Raw genomic sequence first — 23,894 nt, forward strand, 5'->3', positions numbered from 1 at the left:
CTCATACCATTGTGGTTGGAAAAGATGGTTGATATGGTTTCAGTTTTCTTAAATTTATTAAGGCTTGTTTTGTGGCCTAGCATATGATCTGTCTTGGACAATATTCCAATGGCATGTAAAAAGAATATGTATTCTGCCACTTTTGGATGGAATATTCTATGTATATCTATTAAGTTCATCTGATCTAACATGTCTTTTAAGGCCAGTGTTTCCTTATTGATTTTTTATCTGGATGATTTGTCCACTGGTGTAAGAGGGGTGCTAAAGTCCCCAATATTATTGCTTACTGTCAGTTTCTCTCTTTATGTCTGTTAATACTTGTTTCACATATTTAGGTTCTCCTATGTTTGGTTCATATGTATTTACCATTGTTATATCTTCTTTTTGGAGTCATCCTTTTATCATTATATAATATCTCTTTTTGTCTCTTGTTACAGACTTTGTTTTAAAGTCTATTCTGTCTGATATGAGTAGTGCTACTCTAGCTTTATTTTCATTTCCATTTACATGAAATATCTTTTTCCATCCCCTCACTTTCAGTGTGTGTGTCTTTAGATCTGTAGTGAGTCTCTGGTAGGCAGCATTATGTGTGTCTTGTTTTCGTATCTATTCATCCACTCTGTGTCTTTTGACTGGAGTATTTAGTCTATTTACATTTAAATTAATTTTTGATAGGTATGTACTTATTGCCATTTTGTTAATTATTTGTGGGTTGTTTTTATAATTCTTTCTTGTTCCTTTTCTCTTCTTTTGCTCTCTTCCCTTGTGATTTGATAACTATATTACATGTTATGTTTGGATTTCTTTCTCTTCTGTGTGTGTGTGTGTATCTATTATAGATTTTTCATTTGTGGTTACCATGATGTTTATGTATAGCCATCTATTTATATATACATGATTATTTTAATAATAACATGCTGTTCTTTTATTTTCTAACACATTTTAACAACTCTGCATTTTTATTCCCTCCATATTTACTGTCTTTGTCATCATATTTTACATCCTTTTGTGTATCATTTAACTACTTACTGTGGATGTAGATGATTTTACTACTTTTGTCTTTTAACCTTCTACTAGCTTTATAAGTTGTTGATCTGTATATTTGCCTTTACCAATGAGATTCTTTTCCTTTCATAATTTTTATGTTTCTAGTTGTTGCCTTCTCTTTTTTGCTTAGAGAATTCCCTTTAACATTTCTTGTAAAGCTGGTTTTGTGGTGCTAAACTCTTTTAGCTTTTACCTATCTGTAAAATTTTGATCTCTCCTTCAAATCTGAATGAAAACTTTGCTGGTAGAGTATTGTTGGTTGAAGGTTTTCCCTTTTATTCCTTTACATATATATCATGCCATTCCCTCTGGCCTTCAGAGTTTCTGCAGAGAACTTAGCTAATAGCCTTATGGGAGTTCCCTTATACATAACTTGTTGCTTTTCCCTTGTTGCTTTTAATATTCTCTCCTTATCTTTAATTTTTGCCATTTTAATTACAGTGTGTCTTGGTGTGATTGTCTTTGGGTTGATCCTGTTTGTGACTCTCTGTGACTTCTGGACTTGGTTGTCTCTTACCTTTCCTGGGTTAGAAACATCTTCAGCTTGTATATCTTTAAATATGTTCTATTCAACTTTCTTTCTCTCTTCTTCTGGGACCCTTCTAATGCAACTGTTAGTGAACTTGATGTTATTCTAAAGGTCTAAAACTGTCTTCATTTTTTTTAAGTTTTTTTTTTCTTTTTTTGATTCAGCTTGGGTGATTTCCAATACACTGTCTTCCGGTTTGCTGATCCATTTCTCTGTATCATCTAATCTACATTTTATTCCTTTTAGTGTGTTTTTTATTTGAGTTATTGTATTCTTCATCTCTGCTTGGTTCTTCTTTATGCTTTCTAACCCTTTATTAAGTTTCTCACCATGCTTGACCATTTGTCTCCTGATTTCTTTTTTTTTTTTTTTTGCTGTATGGGGGCCTCTCACTGTTGTGGCCTCTCCCGTTGCGGAGCACAGGCTCTGGACGCACAGATTCAGCGGCCATGGCTCATGGGCCTAGCCGCTCTGTGGCATGTGGGATCTTCCTGGACCAGGGCACGAACCCGTGTCCCCTGCATCAGCAGGCGGACTCTCAACCACTGCACCACCAGGGAAGCCCCTGTCTCCTGATTTCTTTGAGTGTCTTTATGATCATTACCTTAAACTCTTTAATGAGTAGATTTCTTATCTCTATTTCACTTAGTTCTTCTTCTGGGGTTTTACTTTTTTACTTTGTTTGGAACATATCCCTCTGTCACCTCATGTCACCTAATTCATTGTTTTCATTTCTGTGTATTTGATAGGTTGGTTACATTTCCCAGCTTTGGAGAAGTGGCTTTTTGTAGGAGAAATCATATGTGTCCCAGCAGCATACTCCCCTGTGATCACCAGAGCTATATGCTCTAGTGCTGCCCCCTTCATGGGCTGGGTGAGCCCCTCTGTTGTGGTGGACTGACTTCTGTGGGTGGTCTGGTAGGTGCATCTGGCCTCTGGTCCAGTTCGTTGCCAGTCCCTGCCTTGTGTGAAGGCTGCCAGCCCACTGGTAGGTGAAGCTGGGTCATTGGGTCTCAGGCTGCAGGATTATGGTTGTACTGGGGTTGGTGCCTGTTCTAAACAAGTCAATCTGTAGTGTGTTTAATGAACAACCCCCTTTTGCTCCGGAGTAGTTCACACTGATGGTCTATATATAGATGGAAATTATATACTTATATTTCATTTAATTTTCTGATATGTAAATCTAAAAAACAAACAAAAAAGTCAGACTAGAGAAGTGGAAACATTCTTGATGTTTTAAGATGATTTGATGTTGATTTTAGAATGACTATATGGCCATGTGATAAATGGTACATAATTAATAATACAGGTAATATTGAGGCCTATGATATACCAACATCTAACTACAAGACCTCAAGGTAACTTCTAAAAGAAGACTATTTCAGATATTAGAATTTCCAAAATGTATGTAAGTATACTGGTTTCCACCTCTTCACGAGGTGTAGGCATTCATTTTATTATTGCAAGTAAATATTATCTTAGCTGGCTAACTCAGATCCATAAACACTTCTTAAAAAATCATGAGTTAGCTAAAGTTATTTTCTCTGCTAGTTTTGATTGTGGTTTGCTGCTCCTCCTATTGTCAACCACCTCTTTTGCTAAATATGTATACCAACCTTCTATTGCTCCCCATATTGTTTTAATAGTAGCTTTTGCTACCTTTAAAAACTGAAGTTGCAAAAAAGTCCAAAGTGCGTTTCTGCTGAATGTACTTTGGAATTTTTTGCAACTTCACTTTTTAAAGGAGTGGTCTGTGTTCTTATTGCTGGTAGGGTAATGGAGTGGGCTGAAACCATGCACTCTGGAATTTGTTGTGTATTATCTCTCAGTAAAGCTTTTTTAAATTTTGTTTTGTTTTTAAAAAGTGAAGTTGCAAAGTTAATCTGCTTAGAAATCTGAGCCCACAGATTTGGAACTTCCGTCATGCGCCCACCAGCATACAGGTTTTGGTAGATATGTGGGTATGAGTAATGGAGTCTTATGTACCAGGAGCAAAATTGCTATCACTATAAACAGGTGTTTTAAAAGTAAAATAGCAAGATGGAATGAATAATTTCTGTAAAATATAAAATTATTAACAATAAATATATTAAAGAAAATGGAGACAATATAAAATATGAATTTTCTCCAAAATAAAGTCACTTATTACTCATTAAAGCCAATTCTTAGTCATTAAAGAGTACTCATTTGTCATAATGTTCTGCAATTCTGTGTTTCAGAGTAGCTGATGATTTACAGCATAGGTTCTGCTTGCTCCTCTAGGTATGAGCTGATTGCAGGAACTTAAAACATATGTGGACTTTTCTCTAACTTGTGGCCTTCCTGATTCAGAAACTCAACCCTGACCTCCCCTCAAGCCTAGGAACCCAGATTCTTGGAGGCTGGGTTCTTCTTAGGAGAGTGGGCATCCCAGACATAATTGTCTTCATTTTTCTTTTTCGTTTATGCTCAAACTCTTCTGTGGAGCTAAAACGCTGAAGGTTTGGTAGTGTTAGGGAGCAAGATTTGCCACCCCAAAATGTGTCTCTTTGGCATGTGGATTATTTTGAGCTGAAAACAATCAGGCCCAAAAGACTCAGGAAGAAACTTTGACCTTCCCCATAACCGCCTAAAAGAATTTAGATTAGAGGACCTGTTCCAGGAAGGCAGCTATCTCCATAGGTCACTATAGTATGAACTTTGTGTGGCAGACATGCAGGAACCTAGCGAAGTTTGTTAAAATTCTTCTCTGTATCCCCCTGTCTCTGCCAGGCCCAGCAAACATTTGTTTACCAAACATTTGCTTTTCCATCTCTATGTGAATTGCCTTCCTCCCCTTTGAAGTCCTAAACCACTACCCCCAACATCCTCTTTTGTCTTAAGCTGAAGATAGCATTTAATGTGAGTTTTCAGTCATTTTGACAAGTACTCAGTTTTCCTGGGTTTCTCCCATGTATACATGTTATTAAATACTTGCGTGATTTTCTCCTGTCAACCTGTCTCATGTCAATTTAATCCTTAGAGCAGCCAAAAGAACCTAGAAGGGTAGAAAAAATTTCTTCCTCCCCAGCAGTAGCCACTGATGATGTTCAGAGCTGCTCCTCAGATTGGTGTTCCAGATGTGTTTCCACAAGGCTTGCTATAATAATCAACTGGATGATGCACAGGGACCTGAAATATTTAAAAGTAAACTCACCTCTAAAGCCTCCACCTATTCTAAGTCAAGTTTTAGTGTCATGCTAAATGCCTCAATATTTCAAACTTTAATATCCACATCTGTAAAATGGTGACAGTAATTTCTTCCTTATAGAGGCTTATGAGGCTTATGGTAATGGATGTAAAAAGCTTAGCACAGGGCCTGTTACAGTGTTAGCTCTTAATACATATTAAGATCCTGTGGAAATGGTGGTGGTGGGTGATTATCACCCCCTTTACTTTTTCCAAATAGTTTTGCTTATTTTTTTGTTTCTGAAGCTAGAATGCAAGCCCACATTTATAAGAACCCTGTCCTAGTTAAGTTTGTTTCTGGCATAGTAATTATCTTCTGTTTTTTAAATGACTAGCTTCATAAATACTGCATTACTTTTATTTTACATGCTATAACCATTTACATTTGATGTAAAGCTTCTTTTGTGCTCTTTATTTTGAGCTTCATAACTATCTTATGAGGCATGTAAGACAGATACAATATATTCATAATCCAAGGAAAGGATAAGTTAAGTGACTTGTCTAAGCTCACATAAGCAAGTAAATGACAGATTTTAGAACTGATTTTCTATGTTGAGCTTTCCTTGGTGTATTAAGAACACAGTCATCTTTCTTCCAGTTATACCTTTATTTAATTCCAGTTTGGTCTGTGAACACAGACATCAGAGAAGCTGGAGCAAAAGTAGTAGCCAGGGCTTCCCTGGTGGCGCAGTGGTTGAGAGTCCGCCTGCCGATGCAGGGGACACGGGTTCGTGCCCCGGTCCGGGAGGATCCCACATGCCGCGGAGCGGCTGGGCCCTTGAGCCTTGGCCACAGGGCCTGCGCATCCGGAGCCTGTGCTGCGCAAGGGGAGAGGCCACAATGGTGAGAGGCCCACGTACAGAAAAAAAGAAAAAAGTAGTAGCCAGTGTAGTTTCAGAAAGATCCACTTAATGATTTCCTCAATAATGATTTTGTCATAGGCCCAAATGGGCTGTGATCATCCATAAAAAATAAAATTGGCTTGCCATGAAAACCAGGCTCAGTACAAAGTGGAAAGACTTGCCAATGCCTTCTAGATTGATGACTGATCTTGTTCAGAGCCAGCATAAATTCCTTTAAACTCCAAGAACATGACTGTATAATAATGTTCACATTTGTCTAGGCTACGTTTACATATCTCATGAAGGAATTTAAAAACCAGAGTTAGGGGTAAATCAGAGAATTTAACAATCTGCATCTGATTTTTCAATGTGTGTGGCCTCAGTGTTAAATAAGACTGGCTTGGTTTTGTGTGATGGGAAATGATTGGCCTGAGAGAACATAAGCTGAAAAGAGTTGGTGCCCTCACCAAGGACACCAAGTACAGAGAGGTGAGGATCATTTCATAATAGAGAGTTCCAGGTATCTCTTTTTTCTGGCATAGTGTTCATGTTTTATTTCAGATATCAAGTGAAGGGGAACAGACTCTATCACCCCCAGAATATGCCTCTTTGGCATAAAGATTATTTTAGGCTAATTATTCTTAAAAAACAGCAGACATAGAAGAAGCTATGAAAAGCAAGTACAAGTTATCCTTTCATAAGAGATATTTACATTGATAAGGAAATCTCCTCCTCTCTAGTCATCTAGAGGAGGCTGACTCTAAATCTCTAGAAACTCTTATCAGTAAACAAGGCAGGACTTAAATCTGCATAACAACCACACCATTGTTTACTGTGTTTGCCAGATAACCTCCCCGTAACTACCTCCTGCTTCTCCCAGCAGTGTTCTTTTGTCTAACTAGAGGTGGTATTTAAGATGATAGCTTGGACCATTTGGGGGAGTTACTCAGTTTTCCTGGGAATCTCCCATATATACAGGAGCTATACATATTACTATACTTCTGTTTTTCTCCTGTTAATCTGCTTTTTTATTACAGGGACATCTCAGCCAAGAACCTAGAAGGGTGGAGGGAAAATTATTTTTCCTCCCCCACATAAGGAGGGATCAGAAGAGATCAGATAGTTCAACTTACCAAAGAGTCTGTAACACATTCTTAGCATAGTCTCTACTAATAACTGTGCCCCAAACTAAAGGCGTGCTTCCTGTCATTTTATGCTTAGGAATGTAGCAGGAAATAAATGTGCTAAGAGCCCATGGGGATGCCACAGATTATGGAATACAAGTTAGAAGATAGAAACCACTAGAAGGGAAGACAAAGGGCTGCAGTCACAGTGGGATGAGTGATATCAGGGCTGTAGACAGCTTATAAGCTATAGATAATGGTAATAGGATGACAACGTAAGCAATGTGGTTGAGAGATCTGATAGGGAAAAAAAAATAACTCTTCTGACTTGGGAAAAATTAGCACAAACCATTCTAATGAAATGGTAGGGCCCTCTGAGAGCATGTGTCCCCATCCCTTCTCTTTCAAATGATATTCTTGTTGGAAGCACAAAGGAAAAAAATGAACGCTGAAGCTTTGGGGAATTTTCATTAATGTGACAGATCGGACTCACCCAGTGTCCCATGATCTTATTTCTTTGACAAGTTTCTGTGAGACATGCAGGCACCTTGTCAGGTTACTCTTTTTAACAATGGAAAAGCATTCCCGTTTCCCTGCAAATATCAGGCATGTTGAAGAAGTGGATAGGGACCACTATCTGGTTCTAATGTTAATCTTCCCTTTCCAGTTCCCTCCCAATAGAACAAAGTCCTTCTGTTCATTTCGGAAGTGATAGGCTAATGCTAACTAGAAGGTGTGGCCACTTTTGAAATCAGGAGCATCAGAAGAATAATATTTAAGGCTTCTTGAGACCCAGGCTCAGAACTCATACAGTGACAATTTCCATCACATCACGTTGTCAGAGCAAGTCACCAAGTCAGCCTGCACTCAACAGATGGGAGGTGCTTCAAACCAGTGTGGTATTTATCTCCATCTACTGTGACCAAGGGCATTAGCCTCACATCTGTCCTGTCCCTAGGTTAAAATTCAATTAAAATGCCAATGGTCTCCTAGTGTTTAAGAAAATTGAACTTCCTCTTTTCCTGCCCTCATCTACTGTTCCATCATATTCTTGTCAGACAGAATCCTTATGCCCAGTTTTAAAATGGAATTCCTGAAGCAAAGTGAAGCACTGTTCTATTTCAAGTAATCATTCCTACTAAGCTAAGATTGAATTTTCTTTTTTTTTTTAAGGTATTATCTTTAAAAAAAATTTTTTTTTAAACATCTTTATTGGAGTATATGAATTTTCAATTCTACCTGGACAGTTCCATAAACAGGAAAAGGCTGTTTTGCCTTGGTTCTTCCTTTTTTCAGTATCTCTCCTTTTCAAGAACATAATTATCCTTCATTCTTTTGTTGATAAGCTTTGGACATTAACCTGAAAACTCAAGAATGTAATTATCCTTTATTCTTCTTTTGTCAATTCAAGTTTTCAAGTTAACAGTCCAATGCTTTAAGTTATGAGTGGATGACTCTTCTTTGGAGATACATACAAGTAGGTTAAACCGTTTACAGTTGCCATGCATACTCACTGTGCATTTGAGTATAAATAATCCTGTTAATAAAGTTATGTCGAAGATGAGAGAGTGTGTGTGTGTGTGTGTGTGTGTGTTGTGTAAGGGGGCAGAGAGGGTTGGTATGTGTCCAGGAGGAATAATAAATAAAATCCAGAGAAAGCTAACTAATGAGAAGCAAAAGCAGAGAGATTTTCAAAGCATACATCTGCACTACTTCCTGTGGGCAGCTGCCCAGGTGTCTGAGATGATGCTGGAAAAGCGATTGAAAATTCCCAACGGTCTCTATATAAATCCCTTTCATCCTGGGGTAATCTGTCAGTCTCTACAACTCAGGAGGAGCCTCCATTGGCTACTTGCTGAGTGTTTCTGTTTATGTGAGTTTTTATCCTGTTGCCAGGAGCCCAGTCAGATGAAGAACAAGCCACATTTACCTGTAACTGCCTTACACTAGCTTGTGATGCCTAATCTCTTTTATTGATCCTCTTTGCTGGTTTCTGTAGACCATTGATTTTCCTGGCTGTCAGTTTGTGGCCTTGCCTCCTTAAAGTTTATTTAGACCAGCCTCCATAAATTGCTTCTGGTACAGAGGGTGAGGGACGCAGCAGGAGGTCAGGGGTGCATGTATACCCGTCCGTAAATATAAATCACAGCTTTTGTTCTTTGCTGTTGTTTGTGAGCACTGTTTGAGAGGTGAATAAAAAACGGAAGTATTCCACTAAAACGTGGGGAAGCCATTATGGATTCCCCTGTGACTGTCTTTTTTTTTTTTTATTATTATTGCAGGCTAGGTATTCAATTTTCTGAATCCTAATAGTAACTCTTATTGTCTACTCAAACATGTAATGTTTCTTTTTGTTGAAGAAAAAAGTGAAGGCATTGCTTGTTGGCCAGCACAGAGCTGTGCTTTTGAACACAGGTGGGTTCATTTTCCCTTCCCACCACCCAAACTGCTTTTTCTCAACACAAGCGTATATATTCATAAATTTCCATCTTTCAGGAGAAAAGAAGCAGCATTGGAGTTGACAGCACCTGCTTGAACAATTGAACCAGCCCTGCCCTTCATAATAAAGCTTATAGGACTATCTATTTAGACAAAGGCCGTGGCTTTAATGGAAAAGAACTTTTAAGGTGTGTGGCAGCTCACGGTCAGGATGTTCTAACAGGGCGTTGATGGGTGAAGTGCAGAGAGCCACTGTACCTGCAACGCCAGTTGACAAGCCCAGTTGAGCACAAGGCAAAATGGAAAATTGTTGCGAGCAGGTGGCTGCTCTGTTATAAATAATTCAAGGGCACATCCTGCAAAATCCAAGGGAAAAGCCCCACACCTCATTATAACAGGGAGTTGGTAGACTGCTAGATCCTTAAATCACTAGAAAATGTTTTGCAACAGCTAAGAATTTTTTTTTTTTTGGCTGTGTTGGGTCTTCTTTGCTATGCCCGGTCTTTCGCTAGTTGCGGCGAGCAGGGGCTACGCTTCATTGCGGTGCGTGGGCTTCTCATTGCGGTGGCTTCTCTTGTTGCAGAGCATGGGCTCTAGGCACGTGGGTTTCAGTAGTTATGGCACACAGGCTCAGTAGTTGTGGCACATGGGCTTAGTTGCTTCACAGCATGTGGGATCTTCCCAGACCAGGGCCCAAACCCATGTCTCTTGCATTGGCAGGTGGATTCTTAACCACTGCACCACCAGGGCAGTCCAACAACTAAGAATTTTTTCTCCTCTGCAGTAGTAGAGATCACAGTCACTATGAAATGGCAAGTTGTTCCCTTGAGGCCAAGAGGAAAGCAATCAATAGAGGGGCAGCCTGGGCTACTACTCTCTTAGTTGATATTGAAGCATTGTGCACGGAAACAACACCCAAAATAAATCATCAGGAAAAGAAGCATCCTCAAGACAGGAAAAGAAGTACCTTCCAGAAAAGGCTTGGTGGAACAGCTTGCTTGATTTAGCTGTCTCTGTTTTAACTTAGCTTTTTCACATTAGTTACTAGTGTGGGTCTACTTGAATTTTCTAACATTTTTACTTCCACTTCCCTAATATGCTTCCTGTTATTTTCCTCCTTTACTACCTGTGCCACTCACATGGGTCCTGCATTTTATACACACTCCTCATTCTCTACCCTTTAAATCTCTGAAATCTTTCATGAAAAAATTATTCATTATTGTCAGTGGTTTTCTATTTCTCAGAAATCTGATAGCAAGTTTAACCTGTGCCAGAGTGTGATTACTTATTTGATGCCTGGATTAGGCAGGATAGGCTTACTCATACTGCAGTAACAAATAAGCCCCCGTGTTACAGGACCTAATCAACAAAGGCTTATTTCTTGCTCTCAGAGCCCAGTTTAGATCTAGAGCTCTCTTTAGTAGCTTCCTTCCTAGTATTGGCTCAGTGATCCAAACATCTCCCACCTTTACAATGATGCATTGGACATATGGCCTCCAAAGTAGGCATGGGGGGAAGAGAGTGTGGACAGTCACCCAGTAGGTTTTATAGCCAGATCTGGAAATGGAGCACGTTGCCCCTTTAGAAATTCTTTTAAAAATACTCAAGTATTTTTTCATCTGAAATAATTGTCTCCCTACCCCATCAAGGCTAAAAATACATTCCAGATTCATCATTGATCCACATGTCAAAACTCATGAATTATAAAATGTTAGAAGAATATCGTGTAAACGTGGCATAAGGCTTTTTGCAGCAACACAAAAAAAGCAGGAAGTTAAAAGAGAAAATATTGGTAGATTTGACAACACAAAATATTTTAGAAATCTATTAGGCAATAGATTATCACCTTAATTATCACCAAATTAAGGTTTAAAAACATATCACACACAAAAGGAAATAAGGGCAATATAAAAAACAAACAAAAAATCAATATTGCTCATATAGAAAAGATCTCTTACAAAGCCGTAGGGGAAAAAGCCAAACAAACAAATGAGAAAAAAAGCACAAAAGTCATAATTAATCTAGTAAAAAAAAAAAAAAAAAGTGAACCAATAAAAGTAAGAAAATATTGCCTAATATTTCCATTGTTTAGACTCATGCAAATTAAAACAATAAAGTAAAGCTCTACCCTAAACTTATCAAAAATTTTAAAATAATACAGTTGTTATGGTTATATGAAAAAAGGCTCTGGGACATACCATTGGTAGGACTATAAACCAAAACTACATTTTTAAAATGTAATTTGGTAGTGACAGTCAAATTAAAAAAAAAATTTTATTGAAGTATAATTGATTTACAGTGTTGTGCTGATTTCTACTGTACAGCAAAGTGACTCAGCTATACATGTATATACATTATTTTTTTATATTCTTTTCCATTATGGTTTATTCAAGGAGATTGGATATAGTTCCCTGTGCTATACAGTAGGACCTTCTTGTTTGTCCATTCTAAATGTAATTGTTTGCATCTACTAACCCCAAACTCCCAGTCCATCCCTCTCCCTCCCCCATCCCCCTTGGCAACCTCAGGTCTGTTCTCTGTGTTGGTAAGTCTGTTACCGTTATGGAGATAGGTTCATTTGTGCCATATTTTAGATTCTACATATAAGTGATATCATATGGTATTTGTCTTTCTCTGTCTGACTTATTTCACTTAGTATGAAATCTCCAGGTCCATCCATGTTGCTGCAAATGGCATTATTTCATTCTTTTTAATGAGTAATATTCCATGGTATATATGTAGCACATCTTCTTTATCCATTCCTCTGTCGATGGACATTTATGTTATTTCCATGTCTTGGCTATTGTAAACAGCACTACAGTGAACATTGGGGTGCATTTATCCTTTCAAACTATGTTTTTCTCCAGCTGGTATGACCAGGAGTGGGATTGCTGGATCATATGGTAGTTCTGTTTTTAGTTTTCTGAGGAACCTCCATATTGTTTTCCACAGTGGCTGCACCAACTTATTGGGTTAGCCAAAAAGTTCATTTGGGTTTTTCTGTTACAGAAAAGGCCAAATGAATTTTTTGGCCAACCCAATACGTTCCCAGTAACAGTGTAAGAGGGTCCCCTTTTCTCTACACCCTCTCCAGCATTTGTTATTTGTAGACTTTTTTTTTTTTTTTTTTTTTTTTTTTTGCGGTACGTGGGCCTCTCACTGTTGTGGCCTCTCCCGTTGCGGAGCACAGGCTCTGGATGCGCAGGCTCAGCGGCCATGGCTCACGGGCCCAGCTGCTCCGCGGCATGTGGGATCTTCCCGGACCGGGGCACGAACCCGTATCCCCTGCAGCGGCAGGTGGACTCTCAACCACTGCGCCACCAGGGAAGCCATATTTGTAGACTTTTTAATGATGGCCATTCTGACCAATGTGAGGTGGTACCTCATTGTATTTTTGATTTGCATTTCTCTAATAATTAGTGATGTTGACCATCTTTTCATGTGCCTACTGACCTTCTGTATTTCTTCTTTGGAGAAATGTCTGTTAAGGTCTTCTGCCCATTTTTGATTAGGTTGTTTTTTGGTTGTTGTTGTTGAGTTGTGTGAGCTGTTTGTATATTTTGGAAATTAAACCCTTGTCTGTCACATCATTTGCAAATATTTTCTCCCATTCTGTAGATTGTCTTTTTTTTTTTTTTTTTTTTGGTTTCCTTTGCTGCGCAGAAGCTTGTAAGTTTGACTAGGTCCCATTTGCTTATTATTATTTATTTTATTTCTATTGCCTTGGGAGACTGACTTAAGAAAACATTTGTACAATTTATGTCAGAGAATGTTTTGCCTATGCTCTCTTCTAGGAGTTTTATGGTGTCATGTCTTATGCTTAAGTCTTTAAGCCATTTTGAGTTTATTTTTGTACATGATGTGAGGGTGTGTCCTAACTTCATTGATTTACATGCAGCTGTCCAACTTTCCCAGCACCACTTGCTGAAGAGACTATCTTTTTCCCATTTTATATTCTTGCCTCCTTTGTTGAAGATTAATTGACCATAGGTGTGTGGATTTATTTCTGGGATCTCTGTTTTGTTCCACTGATCTGTGTGTCTGTTTTTGTACCAGTTCCACACTGTTTTGATTACTGTAGCTTTGTAGTATGTGACAATCCAAATTTAAAATGCACATAACGATCTAGCCATCAGCTCCACCAATAAGAATTACTTCACAGTAACTTGTGCACAAATGGTGCATGACAACACACAATGATCACAGCAATATACGTCATAGGAAGAAAAACAGAAAATCTAAAAGATGTACAAGAAATGTTAAATTACAGTGCATCTAACTATGGAATACTATGCAATACTGAACACTTTATGTAGATCTACTTACACTGTTATAATAGAGTGTCCATGAATGTTATTGGGTATAAAAGTAAAAGATTCAGTGTGTACAATCCCATTTCCAAAAATATAAGAGCAAAATAATGTGTATAGTAGTTGTTGTGTGTATAGGAAGAAAATCTGGAAAGACAAAGACGGAATTGTTCATGGGGCCTCCTATCTGGCAGGGGTTCGGAGTGGCCCTCCTACTGCTACTGCTGTTGTTTCTACTACAGCCACTACCCCTTCTGGCTGACACCTACCAGGCTCTAACTACCCCACATACGTTAACTCATTTCATCCCCTTAGCACACTTCTGAGATAAGTATTAGTAACCTTTCCTATTTTACAGGTGAAGAAACTGAGGCTCTGAGAGCGATAGTACCCAGACAAGGAAGGCAGAAAATTTCAGTTTTAATTTCATAAATTTCTACTCTTGACCTCCCACTCCTATCTCTTCATAGCTTCCCAGAGTGATCATGTTAACTGAAAATCAGATCCTGTCACTCCTCTGCACAGAATCCTTCCAAGACTTTCCCTCTCTTCAGAATAAAATCTAATGTCCTTACTACAGCGTACAGGATCTTGGGTTCTGAATATGGGATGTCATCTTCAATCAAGCAGCCATATTTCTCTTCATGTTCTTCTCTGCTCTTTATACTAATAGCTCATTTTATTTAGGCTCTGCTTAAACACCAAGCCTTCCACACATCACTCTATCCCTCTTTAACTCCTTATAGTGCTTGTTACATGAGATAGACTTTTGACCTTAGACTATATTTACTTATGCCTTTGTTAATTATCTATTTTCCCCTGTAAGGATGTAAATCCATGAAGACATGGACTTTGTTTTATTCCTATAGTTTAAGTGCCTAGAAAAGTATGTGGCACATAGTAGCTGCTCATTAAATATTTGTTGAATAAATGAATGACAACAACAAAAAAAATGCTAAAATGAGTTACTGCGTGTTGCGATTAAGAAGATTAAATAGCTATCTGTGTGTGTGTGCGCGCCTTGTGTATGTGTGTGTAAATTGAAAGCATAGTTGAATGTTGTTTAGTATGGGGATATCCAGCAGTGCAAAAAGAAAATACAGATTTTTTTCTTTGCAATCAATTAGAATTAGTTTAATCCATATTTGGCACTTTATTTGGACTCATGTCAACCAAAAGCGAAACAAAAACTGAAAAAAAAAGATAAAGGAAGTAGTTTATATGTTGGTTAGTTCACCTTATAAAGAGGTGGACAGTAGGCTAGAATAATCTTTTATTCCCCATCCACTTTCCCTTAATTCTGTACCCACTTGCCACAACTACCACATGTTTAGACAGATAAAAATATCTTACTGGATAAATAAACTGTACCTGAGCAAAAATGGATTAAATATCTGTGAAGGAAAATGGTTTTCCAATCTCATGTAATAATCGATGAAATCAGTTTCAACAGCTACGTTCTTTGTAGCTCTATAGCTCTATGATTCTAATTCATCTAAGAAAACCATTTTCATATCTCTCTTCATTCACATACTATATATTTCAGTTGTGGTTTGGTTGGAAGCCAGTCAGCGTATTCTAGTTATGAAGGGTTTTACGAAGTACAAGGGATGGGCAGCGTAAAGGACCTTAAAGCTTGGGGAGCACATGGGGCAAAGCCACTACCGAGCCCCTCAGCCTGAAGCACTGAATCATCTGGTTCTTGAGGGGAAGCTGGTGCATTTCCTAAGAATTTCTGGGAAATTCCCACCAACTATTTAAGTCTGAGGCAGCAAAAGAGTGGTTGTCAAGAGCTTACCAAGAAGGCCCTGTGAGTCACATCTTGCTACACGTCTGTATAGAACTGCTTCCAGAGAATAATGGCCTCCCTTTTTCTTCTGCCTTCTAAGCTTTGTACAAGTGGCTGTCACTGGCAAACTCTTTCATGGAGGATATTCTGGAAATTCCAGAAAAAACCTCTGAAGAGGATGGTAGTGATGCTGATTTGACAATAGGTATTCTGACACATTTCCTTTCATGGCACATCTGTTTTTGATTGAGAGATTTGTGAACACTCTCATCAGTTTTTCTAGGCAGGTATACATGTGTTTGTGTAGATGCTATACCAGAAGTTGTAAACTAGCGGGCTACTATGGGGTTTTTTGTTTCTTTGTTTGGGTCTTCTTTTCCCCCCACACAGTATCTTTGTGTTTTTTTTGAGCCACTATTTACAAGTTGGAAATTTTCACATATAATTTTGAATTTCTGGCTTCTCCTAAAAAACTGAAGATCCGTCAACGCTAGCTTCTATTTCCCATGATAACTGTATCTGGGTACCCATAGTCCCCTTAGGGATGGCATGCATTCACAGGTTTTCCACAACTCCTCACCTCTCAGTATGTTTCTTACACCTAGTTCCCTCAGCTCATTGATATTACCTTCCTGGGCCCTAGAGATGTTAGAGTTTATAACCTCTGCTTCTAGAACTTGAGAGAGGTTATAGTCAAGACTTCTGTGTGGCTCTGGTGTCCTGAATACATTGTCAGGAAATGTTTTTATGAGCTATTAGCTATGTCTGCAGCATGTTTTTTTTTTTTTTTCTCCAAATCCCGTTTCCTATGCATATTTTCACATCATAAGTTAGCAACCTTTTCATCTTTTACAGGCTTATTTATTTTTCACATAACAGTTGTTTTTACTTCAAGAAAAATGAAAAGTAATTTTTTTTTTGTCAAAGGTACTGTGCACCCTATGACATGAATAAAACATAAAGGTCCTACTGATAGGTAGGATTGAGCAGTTGTGTGTAACCACTGATCTAGTTACCCCTACACATCACAATTGTAACCCATGTGACTTAAATTCAAGGTCCAGCAAAATACAAACGACTATAGATCATGGGCCCATGAGTCCACAGAAAAGTAGACAAAAATATGGCAGTTAAATTTACAAAAGTCAAAAGCTTGCTATAAACTCACATGTACTTTTACATATGTCTCTTTGTGTATATAAACACATTATTGCATCTCACACACACACACACATTTACCACACTGTCTTCTGAACCTCTACACACAAAACAAAATTTAGTTCTAGGAAACAATAAACTGAAAGTCACCTTGACTTTTTTAAACTTGACAAAAAAATAGAAAAAAGTGCAGTCAAATTGCAATCAAATGGTAATGGGCTTTGCTATGAAAATCATGTAAAAAAGAGGTTTAGAGCTATGTGCTATACCAAAAGTAAACAAATAAATAAAATTGACAGTCTAACTGTCTCAGCAGGTGAAGTATGAATTGAACTTTGAGCAATAGGTTTATTTCCTGACCTTCAGACCTGAGCTGAAATTAGGTGAGAAAACACCTTGTCACCTAAAGTGGTTATAGACTATTTGGGTAATTTGGAAGCCTGAAGTTAGAGGGCTGGAAATGTACATATTAAAAAATACTTAAACTTTGGAAAGTCTTATAAATAATGTGCAGCTGTCCAGCAATATGTATAATGCCTGCCAACTGTATAAAGTCTCCACAAATTCTGTTTTGGTTTGGCATTCAGTGTAGAAAAATAATATATCTGTTCCTTGTTTTCCACTTGAAGGCAACTACACTTAAGTGTTCTACATACAAGTCCTTGTTTTTCCCCATGACTGACATTCAAATACCAGAAATGACAAGTTATTGGCTATTGCAGAGAATAAAAATTCATTTATGTCTATAAATATCCAAGAGTTGTTTATTTAGGAGGAAACAGATGACCTAACTGAAGACTAAATCTTGGCAAGTTGACTTTCATTGGCTGAACCCTGCCAATTTCATTCTAGCCAGCTGGTTCCCTCTAATCCTCTCCTGTTCCTTCTGTTTGAGTGATTTTGTAGGGTTTTTTTATGCCACATGCATCCATCACCACCAATTCCAAACAAAGAGCATGCTGGGTGAGAACAAAGTACAGATGAGCTGTCTAGGGGTTCACAATACTGGGGATGGGGCCAAGGAAACTCATCAAGAAATTCACACATCCATAACTGCAAGTTAATGACAGTACAGAAAATGAATTTAAGAGGGAGCCCCAAACCCTTTTTACTCTTGTAGTTTAGTTAACTGGACAGCTGGAGGCGCTCCAATTGACCTTTAGTTCAACCTAAATTATGTCATTCTGTGTTTAGAGAATCAGAACAGAGGGGCCAGGAGTCCACAGAGAAAGACTTGCAGAGTGGCAGGAAGCTTGCTCTCTGTTTGCATAAGGCAGTGAGGTAGAGTCAATTAAGCTTATAATTTATTTCTTTTTAAAGATTCCAATTTTTATTTCACAATAGCCCTTTCTTGTGTTTCCTTTAAATTTCATTTTAATGACACAAATGAGGGTTTGATTACAATTAAACTTTCCCCTCTAAGGGCTGGCGTGCCTGGTCAAATAAAGTTGGAAGGGAGGGGACTGGCCGAGGCAAGAAAGAGGCACAGGGGGAAACCCAGTGCAGGTGTGGAATGAAGCTGAGTACCTAAAGAAAACCTGGAAGCATCATGAGCAATGTATAAATCTGGTCTGCCTGTTTTAATTCCTAAGCAATGGGGGCCACAGAGAGCATACAGAGAGAAAGCAGAAACAGTTGTTTGATGGATGTTACCCATTTAGGTCCTGTAATTACATAGGAAGTGGATTGATCACAGTGTCCTTGCATCAGTGAAACATCAGGGGCAAGACACATGTGTGGCCCCATCAGAGGAGGAATTGTTTTTAGGAAGCACTGGCTTTGCAGTCTGGAAACGACAAGAAAAACATGAGGCCAATGTTATTACTTCTGAGAACTTTCAACGCAATTAATGCATGAAATTAAACGTGTAAAGAGGTGGAGAAAGGGAAAATTTCAAGTACAATCAGCAACGCTCTGGCAGCTTTGAAAATCAAAATACTATGTAAATGTTTCTGAGACTAGATTTGCTTAACTAAGAGGCCAAGTATCCTCACCTTCACTGTGTTAATACATGTTAGATTCTCCTCTCTGGCATATGTTAACTCCATGTACCACAGATGAAGATTCTTAAAATATTTCACGAGTTTTTTCAGCCTCTTCAAGATATTAATGCCTGGACTCTGTTGTTTTTAATCATTGTTCACATTAAGAAATTGAAATACTCATCAAGGAGTAAACAATCAGGTTAAGACAAATTGTGTAGACAAAGCTATAACAAAGATATGGTCTTGAAAAATAGATAAGCAACTTTGAAAAATTCTTAAGCAAGTAACCTCAGTAACATTTAAATTTACATTAGATATTTTTCTTGAAAAATAAAACTAAAATACCAACAGAATATACATACACATGCACATACATATGTACATGTGAACATACATACATGCACACATACGGATATACACACATGTACATGTGATGTGTGTTTAGATAGAGTTGAATATCACAGGCTGTGGATTTACCTCTGTCTTCCTCTATTCCCTGTGCATTATTCTCAGGCTGAATATTGAATTAATTTGAGTGTTTATGAACATTTTAATCAGAGACAAAGTAATTTAATGAGTGATATAGACATGGATGATATAGACACAGTGACTTACTGTGAAGAATGTAATGATACGGAATGCACGTTGACTGATTTCTTTTTAATTTCAGTGAACCTGACTGTAAGCTAATAGATCCTTTTTTTTTTTTTCCAGCACAATGGGAAATAATGTAGTATCCACCTTTGATGACTTCATTATGTTGATTCTGTAGCCATATATAATAAGGTAAGTAATAATGATTGGGGACACTTATTATTAGTGGTAATATTAAATTGTCCCTGTATGCATATTTCAAAGGCCGGAGAACAATTAACTATCAAGTTGATCATAACCCATTCAAGTTGATTTTATTTGAGGATTATCCAGCAAAGTAAATTTTGAAAGCTTTGCTATAAATGGACAAAACTCAGTTCTAATGAACAAGGGGTAGAACCTTAGCATCAGCTAGTTACATGTGACTTATCACAATTGTATGCCAAAGCCAGCTCACGCATGCTTGTGAAAGACAATAGTTGACATTTTCAAGAATGTTGAGAGATGATTATTAAAATGTAAATTATATAAACTTATAATTTATGTACAACATAGATAATAAATAAATTATATTAAAACAAATAATAAATACCAAAATGTATCACTTACTAATTAACTCACTACATGTTACTATTGTCTACGCTCTTGGGGTTATTTACATCTATGTATGTAAATTTTATTCATATCTGTATGATGGAAACGCTACATAACATGCTACTGAACATCTCTTCTCAACTTTGTGTTCGTTGAAATCCCATTTGTAGCTTGAAATTGGCCATGGTAGTATTTATAGCAAAGAGATGAAAATGGTGCCAATCAGAGCATTTTATTTTTTAGATGTTTGGATATTGAGTTGTTAAACATTTATCACACCATTTCTTTGCTAGCCCTTAGCAGTGCATATGGGCCCTATTCTTTTCAAATACCTGTGTCTATTTTTGGCTTTTAATTCTTGGAAGCTAAATTATTCACTTTATGTTCTATTTGTTCTTGTGTTCCAATTCTGTCACCAATGCTTAAATGCAGTGTTACAGGAAAAACAATAAAGTGTGAGGATAACAGAGTAGCATATCTACCCTGGATGAGGCAGCAAGAAGTTTTGCTTGTTCAAGAAGTCATTTTCCACCTCTCTTCTGTTTGCAGTGCCCAGAGGTTGTTGCGAATGAAGGTTATGTTTTCACTGTTGGAAAACTGGTTGACAAAATCACTTCAGGCCCCCACTGTTTACAGTATACAGTCTGACAAATATGCTGGTTAGGAAAAGAATTGTTTCCAACTTACTCCCTTTGGCAGGTAGAAGCAAAGGCAAAAGTTGGCATGTGTGTGTACATGTGGTTCTGTATTTGTTTTATTTATTTGCTTTTGTGGTAATGCAAAGCTAGGAATGGATTCATCTATATTTCCTTTCCTTCATAATATAAGGCATCTGAATAAGTGATTTTATAAAAGTCAAATAATACATAACACATGGCACTCTGGGCAATGGGTACATCCCCCACCCCTTGTCAAACCTGAGAAATGCCTACAATTGTTCTTAGTGGCCAAAAAAAGAAACTCTGGCTTATTTAGGCAGGAAAAAAATTTTAAGTGACTGAATTGTTCTCAGAATCACCAGGAGCATAGGAAGACTGGCCACAGGGCTGCAGAGCCAGGAGGAAAATACTTGAAACCAGTCTGTATGCACAACCAATTACTGTTGGCCATTGCTTTTTCTGTTGACTAGTAGCAGCCACCATCCTTATTAACCACCTTCAAGACCAGAAAAATCAGTTGTGTTCCTTCCTTCTTTTCCCTGCTAGGGCCAGATTGTAGATCTGGAACAGGTGCATTTAACTGATGGTGCCTAACTAATGCCATTAGATCATGGCTGAAGTAGAGTAGAAAGTGTGCTCACTGGCCTTTTCAGCATCTAAAGTGGGAGATCCCATAATAGAGGAGCGTCTCCCAGCATGGGCGGACAGTGGAGATACTGAGTGGCCAACAGAGAGACAACTGTCGGCAGCATTCTCTTAATACTTATCTTCTATGGAGAAGCTCAGTCATTTCAGTCTCATACTTTCATAGATCTGTGCTGTTTTGTTCTTTGCTATATGACATATGGTGAGAACCAATTCCAAAAGCCCTGGAGACACTGCACCTGTATGTCCTGCACCTAAGTGACGTTTTAACTCTTGAGAAGAAAGAGCAGTGTTCTAGCCTGCACAGAACATATGCTAATCAGCTGCACTCTTCAGGCACAAATGAGGATAATGTGTTCATTGTTTTAGACACCGGAATTGTTCAGTACAAAATGACACAGTGTTTGCCAATTTTGTCTTCATTATAAATGTAAATATTAACTGGCGATATGCAAAAGAATACAAAAAGTCAACAGCAATTAATTGGCTTCTGCAGTAATTAGCAACTGTAAGGCAAACACTTAGGAGCCTGTTGTAATTGTCTGCATTAGGAATACACCTCCTGTACAGATCTAATTAGCAATTTAAATAGTGAAGAAATTATATGCCTCTTGCCTTTACACTCCCTGAAGTACTGTTCATTAATGGGGGAAAAAATTGCTAGTAAATGTCATTTGCATTGTCTTGAATTAAGGGCTCTACATCAAAGCCTCCGTTACTGCCTCATACTGAATAATTCTGAGCTGTGGCTTGTGGACCAATACGGCTGTAATTAGGCAATGATGCCTTTGTACACATGAGACACGAAGTCTGACTGGAGTTTATTTTGCTCTGAGGTATCTCCTTCATGGTTTAAGCTGTAAATAAGGAGATAGAATAGGGATACAGCTAAAATTTAAATAAATAAAAGATTGAAATGGACAAATATTGACTCTTCACGGGCCATTGAAGTGATGGTTAAAAAGGATATTTAAAAGACTTTTCACAGAGTTTTAGTTGATCATGAGATTTTAGCAATGCAGCTGATGCAGATACCAATAGTCTGTCTGAGGAGACTGGTAAAATTAAGATTTAAGGATTACGCTGATGGCAAAGTAGTTTCTGATTATATTTGTGCTATATAGTGAGAATTACATATAACACATCAGATCCATGACGAAAGACTAAAACACAGCTCGAGTACACTATATTTCAGAGTTGCATCAGTCAGAGCTGAAATCTCTGATGAATGAAGCTCCAATTTATGTTGTTCCCATACTTCCAAGTGTATGGTGTCTTCTGTTGTGGAACACAACTTCTAGTTGTAGAAACATCAAGGAACAAAATTCCTGGTGGAAACTCTGCAACTATAGAAATGTTTAATTTAGTTAAGAACTCTTGAAAAATTACTTGGATAAAAAGAAAAAAGAGAACCTTATATTGAGGATAATAAATCTGGGAGAGATGATCATATACAAAAGAAGACTGAATCAATATTCAAAGTGATATCAACAGGCTAAGATAAAATATTAAGACACTAAAGATAAAATATAATTGGGGATAATGAACAAACCTGAACTTGGTTTCAAGACACAAGATGTGAATAAGACCTGAGGCTCTTTTTAAAAATATGTGAGGTCTAGAAAAAGCCACAGTGTGACGTATCTGACAAAAGAAGACAAGGTTTTGAGGTAGATTAATAGGAATATAATATCCATAAGAAAGATGAATAATAGTCTCACTGATTTTTGCATTGCTGATATTGTACATTGTGATTAAGTCTGGGTGCTATATTTTAACAAGGACACAAAACTAATTGGAATGTGTCAAAGAGGGCATAGAGCATAGAGCATCTGAAGCCACATCTCATGAGAAATGGTTGATAAAATTTGTGATGCAACATGTGAAAAGATAAGACTTCTCCAGTATCTTTATACTGCCATATAAAATGGTTAGAGAATTATTCTGCATGGCCTCACAAGACAGACCTGGGTTTAATACAGGAATACCATTTGATGATTTTAGCTTAACATATAAAGAAAAGTTTAAACAATTGGAGTTGTTAGACAATAAAAATGGGTTGCCTTCTAGATTGTATTCCCCTCTTGCAACTACTCTCTCGTAAAACCCTGCACTGTCATGACACATTGCTTACATTGGTCTCTGATTTTTATGATAAAGCAAATGTAGGGAGGAATGTTCATTGCCACCTATTGGCAAAAACAGAGAACTAAAAAGGATTGATGATCACTTGTTTTTTCTGAAGTCAGAATTTATGAGCAAATAGATAATATTCAGTGGTTATTTTAATAATTATAAACTAAAATCTGTGAATGGAAGTCATGTGTTTGTTATACAAGTGCCTTTTCAGTGGAAAGGTTACTACTTTGAAATGAACATAAATGTGAATATAAGGAAAGGACAGCTGTATGATATGTAAAAGGATATGTTCATCTGCAAAAAAATATGTTATTAGCATATCCACTGACCTTTAAGAAGTGAAACAGGATTAGTGGTTATAACATGTTTGTGTTCCTTATAACATTTTTCAGTGTTTGCTTATCTATAACTTCATAAAAGTATAATATTTTTAAGACAAAATATTTAGGAATCACTGAAAGATTTTATTAGATGAGTAATGACCTCATTAAAATTTAATTTTGTATTTATATAGTTATTTTTTGATGTATAAAGCAAACTAGTTTGGTGCTTATAACTAAGTACAAATGCAATATTTGCTTGTGATTATTGATTGTCAGGGAGATGATCTTTGGGGATTTAGCTGTGGAATATATTAAATTATGATATTAATGGATTATTCTACGTTCAACTGAAGACAGTAAAAATATATGAACATCTCTCATAAATACATCTTTCATTTTTTTTCTGTCAAGAATTTAGGGAGTACCTGCTGTGTGCCAGGAACCAGTGTAGGTGTGGAGAATATAGCTGGCAGTAGGAAAACCACAGACCCTATATTCTTGAGGCTTACA

This window comes from Hyperoodon ampullatus (assembly GCF_949752795.1).
Source record: "Hyperoodon ampullatus genome assembly, chromosome: 6".
Lineage (NCBI taxonomy): Eukaryota > Metazoa > Chordata > Mammalia > Artiodactyla > Ziphiidae > Hyperoodon > Hyperoodon ampullatus.